Raw genomic sequence first — 12,067 nt, forward strand, 5'->3', positions numbered from 1 at the left:
TGGAGTTTTTCATCTTCGTTTCTTTCGTTTTAAACTACACTTCGATTCCTTCGAAATTTAACTAATTTCAATGAATTACGAGTAAAATTGAGTGAGTTATGGTCAATCAATCGGAGGTAGGTCAGTAAATTGCTAAACCAAAGCGCGAGTCTAACTATTTCCATCATAACTCTCAAAATACTTGGAGTTTTTCATCTCCGCTTCTTTCGTTTGAAACTACACTTCGATTCCTTTGAAATGAAACTAATTTCAATGAATTACGAGTTAAATTGAGTGAGTTATGGTCAATCAATCGGAGGTATGTCACTAAATTGCTAAACCAAAGCGCGAGTCTAACTATTTCTATCATAACTCTCAAAATACTTGGAGTTTTTCATCTCCGTTTCTTTCGTTTTAAACGACACTTCGATTCCTTCGAAATGAAACTAATTTCAATAAATTACGAGTTAAATTGGGTGAGTTATGGTCAATCAATCGGAGGTAGGTCAGTAAATTGCAAAACCAAAGCGCGAGTCTAACAATTTTCATCATAACTATCAAAATACTTGGAAATATTCATCTCCGTTTCTTTCGTTTTAAACAACACTTCGATTCCTTCGAAATAGAACTAATTTCAATGAATTACGAGTTAAATTGAGTGAGTTATGGTCAATCAATCGGAGGTAGGTCAGTAAATTGCTAAACCAAAGCGCGAGTCTAACTATTTCCATCATAACTCTCAAAATACTTGGAGTTTTTCATCTTCGTTTCTTTCGTTTTCAACTAAACTTCGATTCCTTCGAAATGGAACTAATTTCAATGAATTACGAGTAAAATTGAGTGAGTTATGGTCAATCAATCGGAGGTAAGTCAGTAAATTACTAAACCAAAGCGCGAGTCTAACTATTTTCGTCATAACTATCAAAATACTTGGAGTTTTTCATCTCCGTTTCTTTCGTTTTAAACTACACTTCGATTCCTTCGAAATTGAACTAATTTCAATGAATTACGAGTAAAATTGAGTGAGTTATGGTCAATCAATCGGAGGTAGGTCAGTAAATTGCTAAACCAAAGCGCGAGTCTAACTATTTCCATCATAACTCTCAAAATACTTAGAGTTTTTCATCTTCGTTTCTTTCGTTTTAAACTACACTTCGATTCCTTCGAAATTTAACTAATTTCAATGAATTACGAGTAAAATTGAGTGAGTTATGGTCAATCAATCGGAGGTAGGTCAGTAAATTGCTAAACCAAAGCGCGAGTCTAACTATTTCCATCATAACTCTCAAAATACTTGGAGTTTTTCATCTCCGCTTCTTTCGTTTGAAACTACACTTCGATTCCTTTGAAATGAAACTAATTTCAATGAATTACGAGTTAAATTGAGTGAGTTATGGTCAATCAATCGGAGGTATGTCACTAAATTGCTAAACCAAAGCGCGAGTCTAACTATTTCTATCATAACTCTCAAAATACTTGGAGTTTTTCATCTCCGTTTCTTTCGTTTTAAACGACACTTCGATTCCTTCGAAATGAAACTAATTTCAATAAATTACGAGTTAAATTGGGTGAGTTATGGTCAATCAATCGGAGGTAGGTCAGTAAATTGCAAAACCAAAGCGCGAGTCTAACAATTTTCATCATAACTATCAAAATACTTGGAAATATTCATCTCCGTTTCTTTCGTTTTAAACAACACTTCGATTCCTTCGAAATAGAACTAATTTCAATGAATTACGAGTTAAATTGAGTGAGTTATGGTCAATCAATCGGAGGTAGGTCAGTAAATTGCTAAACCAAAGCGCGAGTCTAACTATTTCCATCATAACTCTCAAAATACTTGGAGTTTTTCATCTTCGTTTCTTTCGTTTTCAACTAAACTTCGATTCCTTCGAAATGGAACTAATTTCAATGAATTACGAGTAAAATTGAGTGAGTTATGGTCAATCAATCGGAGGTAAGTCAGTAAATTACTAAACCAAAGCGCGAGTCTAACAATTTTCATCATAACTATCAAAATACTTGGAAATATTCATCTCCGTTTCTTTCGTTTTAAACAACACTTCGATTCCTTCGAAATAGAACTAATTTCAATGAATTACGAGTAAAATTGAGTGAGTTATGGTCAATCAATCAGAGGTAGGTCAGTAAATTGCTAAACCAAAGCGCGAGTCTAACTATTTCCACCATAACTCTCAAAATACTTGGAGTTTTTCATCTTCGTTTCTTTCGTTTTCAACTAAACTTCGATTCCTTCGAAATGGAACTAATTTCAATGAATTACGAGTAAAATTGAGTGAGTTATGGTCAATCAATCGGAGGTAAGTCAGTAAATTACTAAACCAAAGCGCGAGTCTAACTATTTTCGTCATAACTCTCAAAATACTTGGAGTTTTTCATCTCTGTTTCTTTCGTTTTAAACTACACTTCGATTCCTTCGAAATTGAACTAATTTCAATGAATTACGAGTAAAATTGAGTGAGTTATGGTCAATCAATCGGAGGTAGGTCAGTAAATTGCTAAACCAAAGCGCGAGTCTAACTATTTCCATCATAACTCTCAAAATACTTGGAGTTTTTCATCTCCGCTTCTTTCGTTTGAAACTACACTTCGATTCCTTTGAAATGAAACTAATTTCAATGAATTACGAGTTAAATTGAGTGAGTTATGGTCAATCAATCTGAGCTATTTCACTAAATTGCTAAACCAAAGCGCGAGTCTAACTATTTCTATCATAACTCTCAAAATACTTGGAGTTTTTCATCTCCGTTTCTTTCGTTTTAAACTACACTTCGATTCCTTCGAGATGAAACTAATTTCAATAAATTACGAGTTAAATTGAGTGAGTTATGGTCAACCAATCGGAGTTAGGTCAGTAAATTGCTAAACCACAGCGCGAGTCTAACTATTTCCATCATCACTCTCAAAATATTTGATGTTTTTCAATTACGTTTCTTTCGTTTTAAACTACACTTCGATTCCTTCGAAATGGAACTAATTTCAATTAATTACGAGTTAAATTGAGTGAGTTATGGTCAATCAATCGGAGGTAAGTCAGTAAATTACTAAACCAAAGCGCGAGTCTAACTATTTTCGTCATAACTCTCAAAATACTTGGAGTTTTTCATCTCCGTTTCTTTCGTTTTAAACTACACTTCGATTCCTTCGAAATTGAACTAATTTCAATGAATTACGAGTAAAATTGAGTGAGTTATGGTCAATCAATCGGAGGTAGGTCAGTATATTGCTAAACCAAAGCGCGAGTCTAACTATTTCCATCATAACTCTCAAAATACTTGGAGTTTTTCATCTCCGTTTCTTTCGTTTTAAACTACACTTCGATTCCTTCGAAATTGAACTAATTTCAATGAATTACGAGTAAAATTGAGTGAGTTATGGTCAATCAATCGGAGGTAGGTCAGTAAATTGCTAAACCAAAGCGCGAGTCTAACTATTTCCATCATAACTCTCAAAATACTTGGAGTTTTTCATCTCCGTTTCTTTCGTTTTAAACGACACTTCGATTCCTTCGAAATGAAACTAATTTAAATAAATTACGAGTTAAATTGGGTGAGTTATTGTCAATCAATCGGAGGTAGGTCAGTAAATTGCTAAACCAAAGCGCGAGTCTAACAATTTTCATCATAACTATCAAAATACTTGGAAATATTCATCTCTGTTTCTTTCGTTTTAAACAACACTTCGATTCCTTCGAAATGGAACTAATTTCAATGAATTACGAGTTAAATTGAGTGAGTTATGGTCAATCAATCGGAAGTATGTCAGTAAATTGCTAAACCAAAGCGCGAGTCTAACAATTTTCATCATAACTATCAAAATACTTGGAAATTTTCATCTCCGTTTCTTTCGTTTTAAACTACACTTTGATTCCTTCGAAATTGAACTAATTTCAATGAATTACGAGTTAAATTGAGTGAGTAATGGTCAATCAATCGGAGGAACGTCAGTAAATTGCTAAACCAAAGCGCGAGTCTAACTATTTCCATCATAACTCTCAAAATACTTGGAATTTTTCATCTCTGTTTCTTTCGTTTTAAACTTTACTTCGATTCCTTCGAAATGAAACTAATTTCAATGAATTACGAGTTAAATTTCGTGGGTTATGGTCAATCAATCGTAAGTATGTCAGTAAATTGCTAAACCAAAGCGCGAGTCTAACTATTTCCATCATAACTCTCAAAATACTTGGAGTTTTTCATCTCCGTTTCTTTCGTTTTAAACTATACTTTGATTCCTTCGAAATGAAACTAATTTCAATGAATTACGAGTTAAATTGAGTGAGTTATGGTCAATCAATCGGAGGTATGTCAGTAAATTGCTAAACCAAAGCGCGAGTCTAACTATTTCCATCATAACTCTCAAAATACTTGAAGTTTTTCATCTCTGTTTCTTTCGTTTTAAACTAAACTTCGATTCCTTCGAAATTAAACTAATTTCAATGAATTACGAGTAAAATTGAGTGAGATATGGTCAATCAATCGGAGGTAGGTCAGTAAATTGCTAAACCAAAGCGCGAGTCTAACTATTTCCATCATAACTCTCAAAATACTTGGAGTTTTTCATCTCCGTTTCTTTCGTTTTAAACTACACTTCGATTCCTTCGAAATTGAACTAATTTCAATGAATTACGAGTAAAATTGAGTGAGTTATGGTCAATCAATCGGAGGTAGGTCAGTAAATTGCTAAACCAAAGCGCGAGTCTAACTATTTCCATCATAACTCTCAAAATACTTGGAGTTTTTCATCTTTGTTTCTTCCGTTTTAAACTACACTTCGATTCCTTTGAAATGGAACTAATTTCAATGAATTACGAGTCGAATTAACTGAGTTATGGTCAATCAATCGGAGGTAGGTCAGTAAATTGCTAAACCAAAGCGCGAGTCTAACTATTTCCATCATAACTCTCAAAATACTTGGAGTTTTTCATCTTTGTTTCTTCCGTTTTAAACTACACTTCGATTCCTTTGAAATGGAACTAATTTCAATGAATTACGAGTCGAATTAACTGAGTTATGGTCAATCAATCGAAGGTAGGTCAGTAAATTGCTAAACCAAAGCGCGAGTCTAACTATTTCCATCATAACTCTCAAAATACTTGGAGTTTTTCATCTCCGTTTCTTTCGTTTTAAACTACACTTCGATTCCTTCGTAATTGAGCTAATTTCAATTAATTACGAGTTGAATTGAGTGAGTTATGGTCAATCAATCGGAGTTAGGTCAGTAAATTGCAAAACCACAGCGCGAGTCTAACTATTTCCATCATAACTCTCAAAATACTTGAAGTTTTTCATCTTTGTTTCTTCCGTTTTAAACTACACTTCGATTCCTTCGAAATGGAACTAATTTCAATGAATTACGAGTCGAATTAACTGAGTTATGGTCAATCAATCGAAGGTAGGTCAGTAAATTGCTAAACCAAAGCGCGAGTCTAACTATTTTCATCATAACTCTCAAAATACTTGTAAATTTTCATCTCCGTTTCTTTCGTTTTAAACTATACTTCGATTCCTTCGAAATGAAACTAATTTCAATGAATTACAAGTTAAATTTCGTGAGTTATGGTCAATCAATCGTAAGTATGTCAGTAAATTGCTAAACCAAAGCGCGAGTCTAACTATTTCCATCATAACTCTCAAAATACTTGGAATTTTTCATCTCTGTTTCTTTCGTTTTAAACTTTACTTCGATTCCTTCGAAATGAAACTAATTTCAATGAATTACGAGAAAAATTGAGTGAGTTATGGTCAATCAATCGGAGGTATGTCAGTAAATTGCTAAACCAAAGCGCGATTCTAACTATTTCCATCATAACTCTCAAAATACTTGGAGTTTTTCATCTCTGTTTCTTTCGTTTTAAACTAAACTTTGATTTCTTCGAAATGGAACTAATTTTAATGAATTACGAGTAAAATTGAGTGAGTTATGGTCAATCAATCGGAGGTAGGTCAGTAAATTGCTAAACCAAAGCGCGAGTCTAACTATTTCCATCATAACTCTCAAAATACTTGGAGTTTTTCATCTCTGCTTCTTTCGTTTGAAACTACACTTCGATTCTTTTGAAATGAAACTAATTTTAATGAATTACGAGTTAAATTGAGTGAGTTATGGTCAATCAATCGGAGGTAGGTCAGTAAATTGTTAAACCAAAGCGCGAGTCTAACCACTTCCATCATAACTCTCAAAATACTTGGAGTTTTTCATCTCCGTTTCTTTCGTTTTAAACTAAACTTCGATTCCTTCGAAATGGAACTAATTTCAATGTATTACGAGTAAAATTGAGTGAGTTATGGTCAATCAATCGGAGGTAGGTCAGTAAATTGCTAAACCAAAGCGCGAGTCTAACTATTTCCATCATAACTCTCAAAATACTTGGAATTTTTCATCTCTGTTTCTTTCGTTTTAAACTTTACTTCGATTCCTTCGAAATGAAACTAATTTCAATGAATTACGAGTTAAATTTCGTGGGTTATTGTCAATCAATCGTAAGTATGTCAGTAAATTGCTAAACCAAAGCGCGAGTCTAACTATTTCCATCATAACTCTCAAAATACTTGGAGTTTTTCATCTCCGTTTCTTTCGTTTTAAACTACACTTTGATTCCTTCGAAATGAAACTAATTTCAATGAATTACGAGTTAAATTGAGTGAGTTATGGTCAATCAATCGTAGGTATGTCAGTAAATTGCTAAACCAAAGCGCGAGTCTAACTATTTCCATCATAACTATCAAAATACTTGAAGTTTTTCATCTCTGTTTCTTTTGTTTTAAACTAAACTTCGATTCCTTCGAAATTGAACTAATTTCAATGAATTACGAGTAAAATTGAGTGAGTTATGGTCAATCAATCGGAGGTAAGTCAGTAAATTGCTAAACCAAAGCGCGAGTCTAACAATTTTCATCATAACTATCAAAATACTTGGAAATATTCATCTCTGTTTCTTTCGTTTTAAACAACACTTCGATTCCTTCGAAATGGAACTAATTTCAATGAATTACGAGTTAAATTGAGTGAGTTATGGTCAATCAATCGGAAGTATGTCAGTAAATTGCTAAACCAAAGCGCGAGTCTAACAATTTTCATCATAACTATCAAAATACTTGGAAATTTTCATCTCCGTTTCTTTCGTTTTAAACTACACTTTGATTCCTTCGAAATTGAACTAATTTCAATGAATTACGAGTTAAATTGAGTGAGTAATGGTCAATCAATCGGAGGAACGTCAGTAAATTGCTAAACCAAAGCGCGAGTCTAACTATTTCCATCATAACTCTCAAAATACTTGGAATTTTTCATCTCTGTTTCTTTCGTTTTAAACTTTACTTCGATTCCTTCGAAATGAAACTAATTTCAATGAATTACGAGTTAAATTTCGTGGGTTATGGTCAATCAATCGTAAGTATGTCAGTAAATTGCTAAACCAAAGCGCGAGTCTAACTATTTCCATCATAACTCTCAAAATACTTGGAGTTTTTCATCTCCGTTTCTTTCGTTTTAAACTATACTTTGATTCCTTCGAAATGAAACTAATTTCAATGAATTACGAGTTAAATTGAGTGAGTTATGGTCAATCAATCGGAGGTATGTCAGTAAATTGCTAAACCAAAGCGCGAGTCTAACTATTTCCATCATAACTCTCAAAATACTTGAAGTTTTTCATCTCTGTTTCTTTCGTTTTAAACTAAACTTCGATTCCTTCGAAATTAAACTAATTTCAATGAATTACGAGTAAAATTGAGTGAGATATGGTCAATCAATCGGAGGTAGGTCAGTAAATTGCTAAACCAAAGCGCGAGTCTAACTATTTCCATCATAACTCTCAAAATACTTGGAGTTTTTCATCTCCGTTTCTTTCGTTTTAAACTACACTTCGATTCCTTCGAAATTGAACTAATTTCAATGAATTACGAGTAAAATTGAGTGAGTTATGGTCAATCAATCGGAGGTAGGTCAGTAAATTGCTAAACCAAAGCGCGAGTCTAACTATTTCCATCATAACTCTCAAAATACTTGGAGTTTTTCATCTTTGTTTCTTCCGTTTTAAACTACACTTCGATTCCTTTGAAATGGAACTAATTTCAATGAATTACGAGTCGAATTAACTGAGTTATGGTCAATCAATCGGAGGTAGGTCAGTAAATTGCTAAACCAAAGCGCGAGTCTAACTATTTCCATCATAACTCTCAAAATACTTGGAGTTTTTCATCTTTGTTTCTTCCGTTTTAAACTACACTTCGATTCCTTTGAAATGGAACTAATTTCAATGAATTACGAGTCGAATTAACTGAGTTATGGTCAATCAATCGAAGGTAGGTCAGTAAATTGCTAAACCAAAGCGCGAGTCTAACTATTTCCATCATAACTCTCAAAATACTTGGAGTTTTTCATCTCCGTTTCTTTCGTTTTAAACTACACTTCGATTCCTTCGTAATTGAGCTAATTTCAATTAATTACGAGTTGAATTGAGTGAGTTATGGTCAATCAATCGGAGTTAGGTCAGTAAATTGCAAAACCACAGCGCGAGTCTAACTATTTCCATCATAACTCTCAAAATACTTGAAGTTTTTCATCTTTGTTTCTTCCGTTTTAAACTACACTTCGATTCCTTCGAAATGGAACTAATTTCAATGAATTACGAGTCGAATTAACTGAGTTATGGTCAATCAATCGAAGGTAGGTCAGTAAATTGCTAAACCAAAGCGCGAGTCTAACTATTTTCATCATAACTCTCAAAATACTTGTAAATTTTCATCTCCGTTTCTTTCGTTTTAAACTATACTTCGATTCCTTCGAAATGAAACTAATTTCAATGAATTACAAGTTAAATTTCGTGAGTTATGGTCAATCAATCGTAAGTATGTCAGTAAATTGCTAAACCAAAGCGCGAGTCTAACTATTTCCATCATAACTCTCAAAATACTTGGAATTTTTCATCTCTGTTTCTTTCGTTTTAAACTTTACTTCGATTCCTTCGAAATGAAACTAATTTCAATGAATTACGAGAAAAATTGAGTGAGTTATGGTCAATCAATCGGAGGTATGTCAGTAAATTGCTAAACCAAAGCGCGATTCTAACTATTTCCATCATAACTCTCAAAATACTTGGAGTTTTTCATCTCTGTTTCTTTCGTTTTAAACTAAACTTTGATTTCTTCGAAATGGAACTAATTTTAATGAATTACGAGTAAAATTGAGTGAGTTATGGTCAATCAATCGGAGGTAGGTCAGTAAATTGCTAAACCAAAGCGCGAGTCTAACTATTTCCATCATAACTCTCAAAATACTTGGAGTTTTTCATCTCTGCTTCTTTCGTTTGAAACTACACTTCGATTCTTTTGAAATGAAACTAATTTTAATGAATTACGAGTTAAATTGAGTGAGTTATGGTCAATCAATCGGAGGTAGGTCAGTAAATTGTTAAACCAAAGCGCGAGTCTAACCACTTCCATCATAACTCTCAAAATACTTGGAGTTTTTCATCTCCGTTTCTTTCGTTTTAAACTAAACTTCGATTCCTTCGAAATGGAACTAATTTCAATGTATTACGAGTAAAATTGAGTGAGTTATGGTCAATCAATCGGAGGTAGGTCAGTAAATTGCTAAACCAAAGCGCGAGTCTAACTATTTCCATCATAACTCTCAAAATACTTGGAATTTTTCATCTCTGTTTCTTTCGTTTTAAACTTTACTTCGATTCCTTCGAAATGAAACTAATTTCAATGAATTACGAGTTAAATTTCGTGGGTTATTGTCAATCAATCGTAAGTATGTCAGTAAATTGCTAAACCAAAGCGCGAGTCTAACTATTTCCATCATAACTCTCAAAATACTTGGAGTTTTTCATCTCCGTTTCTTTCGTTTTAAACTACACTTTGATTCCTTCGAAATGAAACTAATTTCAATGAATTACGAGTTAAATTGAGTGAGTTATGGTCAATCAATCGTAGGTATGTCAGTAAATTGCTAAACCAAAGCGCGAGTCTAACTATTTCCATCATAACTATCAAAATACTTGAAGTTTTTCATCTCTGTTTCTTTTGTTTTAAACTAAACTTCGATTCCTTCGAAATTGAACTAATTTCAATGAATTACGAGTAAAATTGAGTGAGTTATGGTCAATCAATCGGAGGTAAGTCAGTAAATTGCTAAACCAAAGCGCGAGTCTAACTATTTCCATCATAACTCTCAAAATACTTGGAGTTTTTCATCTCCGTTTCTTTCGTTTTAAACTACACTTCGATTCCTTCGAAATTGAACTAATTTCAATGAATTACGAGTAAAATTGAGTGAGTTATTGTCAATCAATCGGAGGTAGGTCAGTAAATTGCTAAACCAAAGCGCGAGTCTAACTATTTCCATCATAACTCTCAAAATACTTGGAGTTTTTCATCTCCGCTTCTTTCGTTTGAAACTACACTTCGATTCCTTTGAAATGAAACTAATTTCAATGAATTACGAGTTAAATTGAGTGAGTTATGGTCAATCAATCGGAGGTATGTCACTAAATTGCTAAACCAAAGCGCGAGTCTAACTCTTTCTATCATAACTCTCAAAATACTTGGAGTTTTTCATCTCCGTTTCTTTCGTTTTAAACGACACTTCGATTCCTTCGAAATGAAACTAATTTCAATAAATTACGAGTTAAATTGGGTGAGTTATGGTCAATCAATCGGAGGTAGGTCAGTAAATTGCAAAACCAAAGCGCGAGTCTAACAATTTTCATCATAACTATCAAAATACTTGGAAATATTCATCTCCGTTTCTTTCGTTTTAAACAACACTTCGATTCCTTCGAAATGGAACTAATTTCAATGAATTACGAGTTAAATTGAGTGAGTTATGGTCAATCAATCGGAAGTATGTCAGTAAATTGCTAAACCAAAGCGCGAGTCTAACAATTTTCATCATAACTATCAAAATACTTGGAAATTTTCATCTCCGTTTCTTTCGTTTTAAACTACACTTCGATTCCTTCGAAATTGAACTAATTTCAATGAATTACGAGTTAAATTGAGTGAGTAATGGTCAATCAATCGGAGGTAGGTCAGTAAATTGCTAAACCAAAGCGCGAGTCTAACTATTTCCATCATAACTCTCAAAATACTTGGAATTTTTCATCTCTGTTTCTTTCGTTTTAAACTTTACTTCGATTCCTTCGAAATGAAACTAATTTCAATGAATTACGAGTTAAATTTCGTGGGTTATGGTCAATCAATCGTAAGTATGTCAGTAAATTGCTAAACCAAAGCGCGAGTCTAACTATTTCCATCATAACTCTCAAAATACTTGGAGTTTTTCATCTCCGTTTCTTTCGTTTTAAAATACACTTCGATTCCTTCGAAATTAAACTAATTTCAATAAATTACGAGTTAAATTGGGTGAGTTATGGTCAATCAATCGGAGGTAGGTCAGTAAATTGCTAAACCAAAGCGCGAGTCTGACTATTTCCATCATAACTCAAAATACTTGGAGTTTTTCATCTCTGTTTCTTTCGTTTTAAACTAAACTTCGATTCCTTCGAAATGGACCTAATTTCAATGAATTACGAGTAAAATTGAGTGAGTTATGGTCAATCAATCAGAGGTAGGTCAGTAAATTGCTAAACCAAAGCGCGAGTCTAACTATTTCCATCATAACTCTCAAAATACTTGGAGTTTTTCATCTCCGTTTCTTTCGTTTTAAACTACACTTCGATTCCTTCGAAATTGAACTAATTTCAATGAATTACGAGTAAAATTGAGTGAGTTATGGTCAATCAATCGGAGGTAGGTCAGTAAATTGCTAAACCAAAGCGCGAGTCTAACTATTTCCATCATAACTCTCAAAATACTTGGAGTTTTTCATCTCCGCTTCTTTCGTTTGAAACTACACTTCGATTCCTTTGAAATGAAACTAATTTCAATGAATTACGAATTAAATTGAGTGAGTTATGGTAAATCAATCGGAGCTATGTCACTAAATTGCTAAACCAAAGCGCGAGTCTAACTATTTCTATCATAACTCTCAAAATACTTGGAGTTTTTCATCTCCGTTTCTTTCGTTTTAAACGACACTTCGATTCCTTCGAAAT

The sequence above is a fragment of the Tasmannia lanceolata genome, unplaced genomic scaffold (assembly GCF_043159265.1).
Source record: "Tasmannia lanceolata isolate RefF3 unplaced genomic scaffold, GAP_Taslan_0.1 ptg000001l, whole genome shotgun sequence".
Lineage (NCBI taxonomy): Eukaryota > Viridiplantae > Streptophyta > Magnoliopsida > Canellales > Winteraceae > Tasmannia > Tasmannia lanceolata.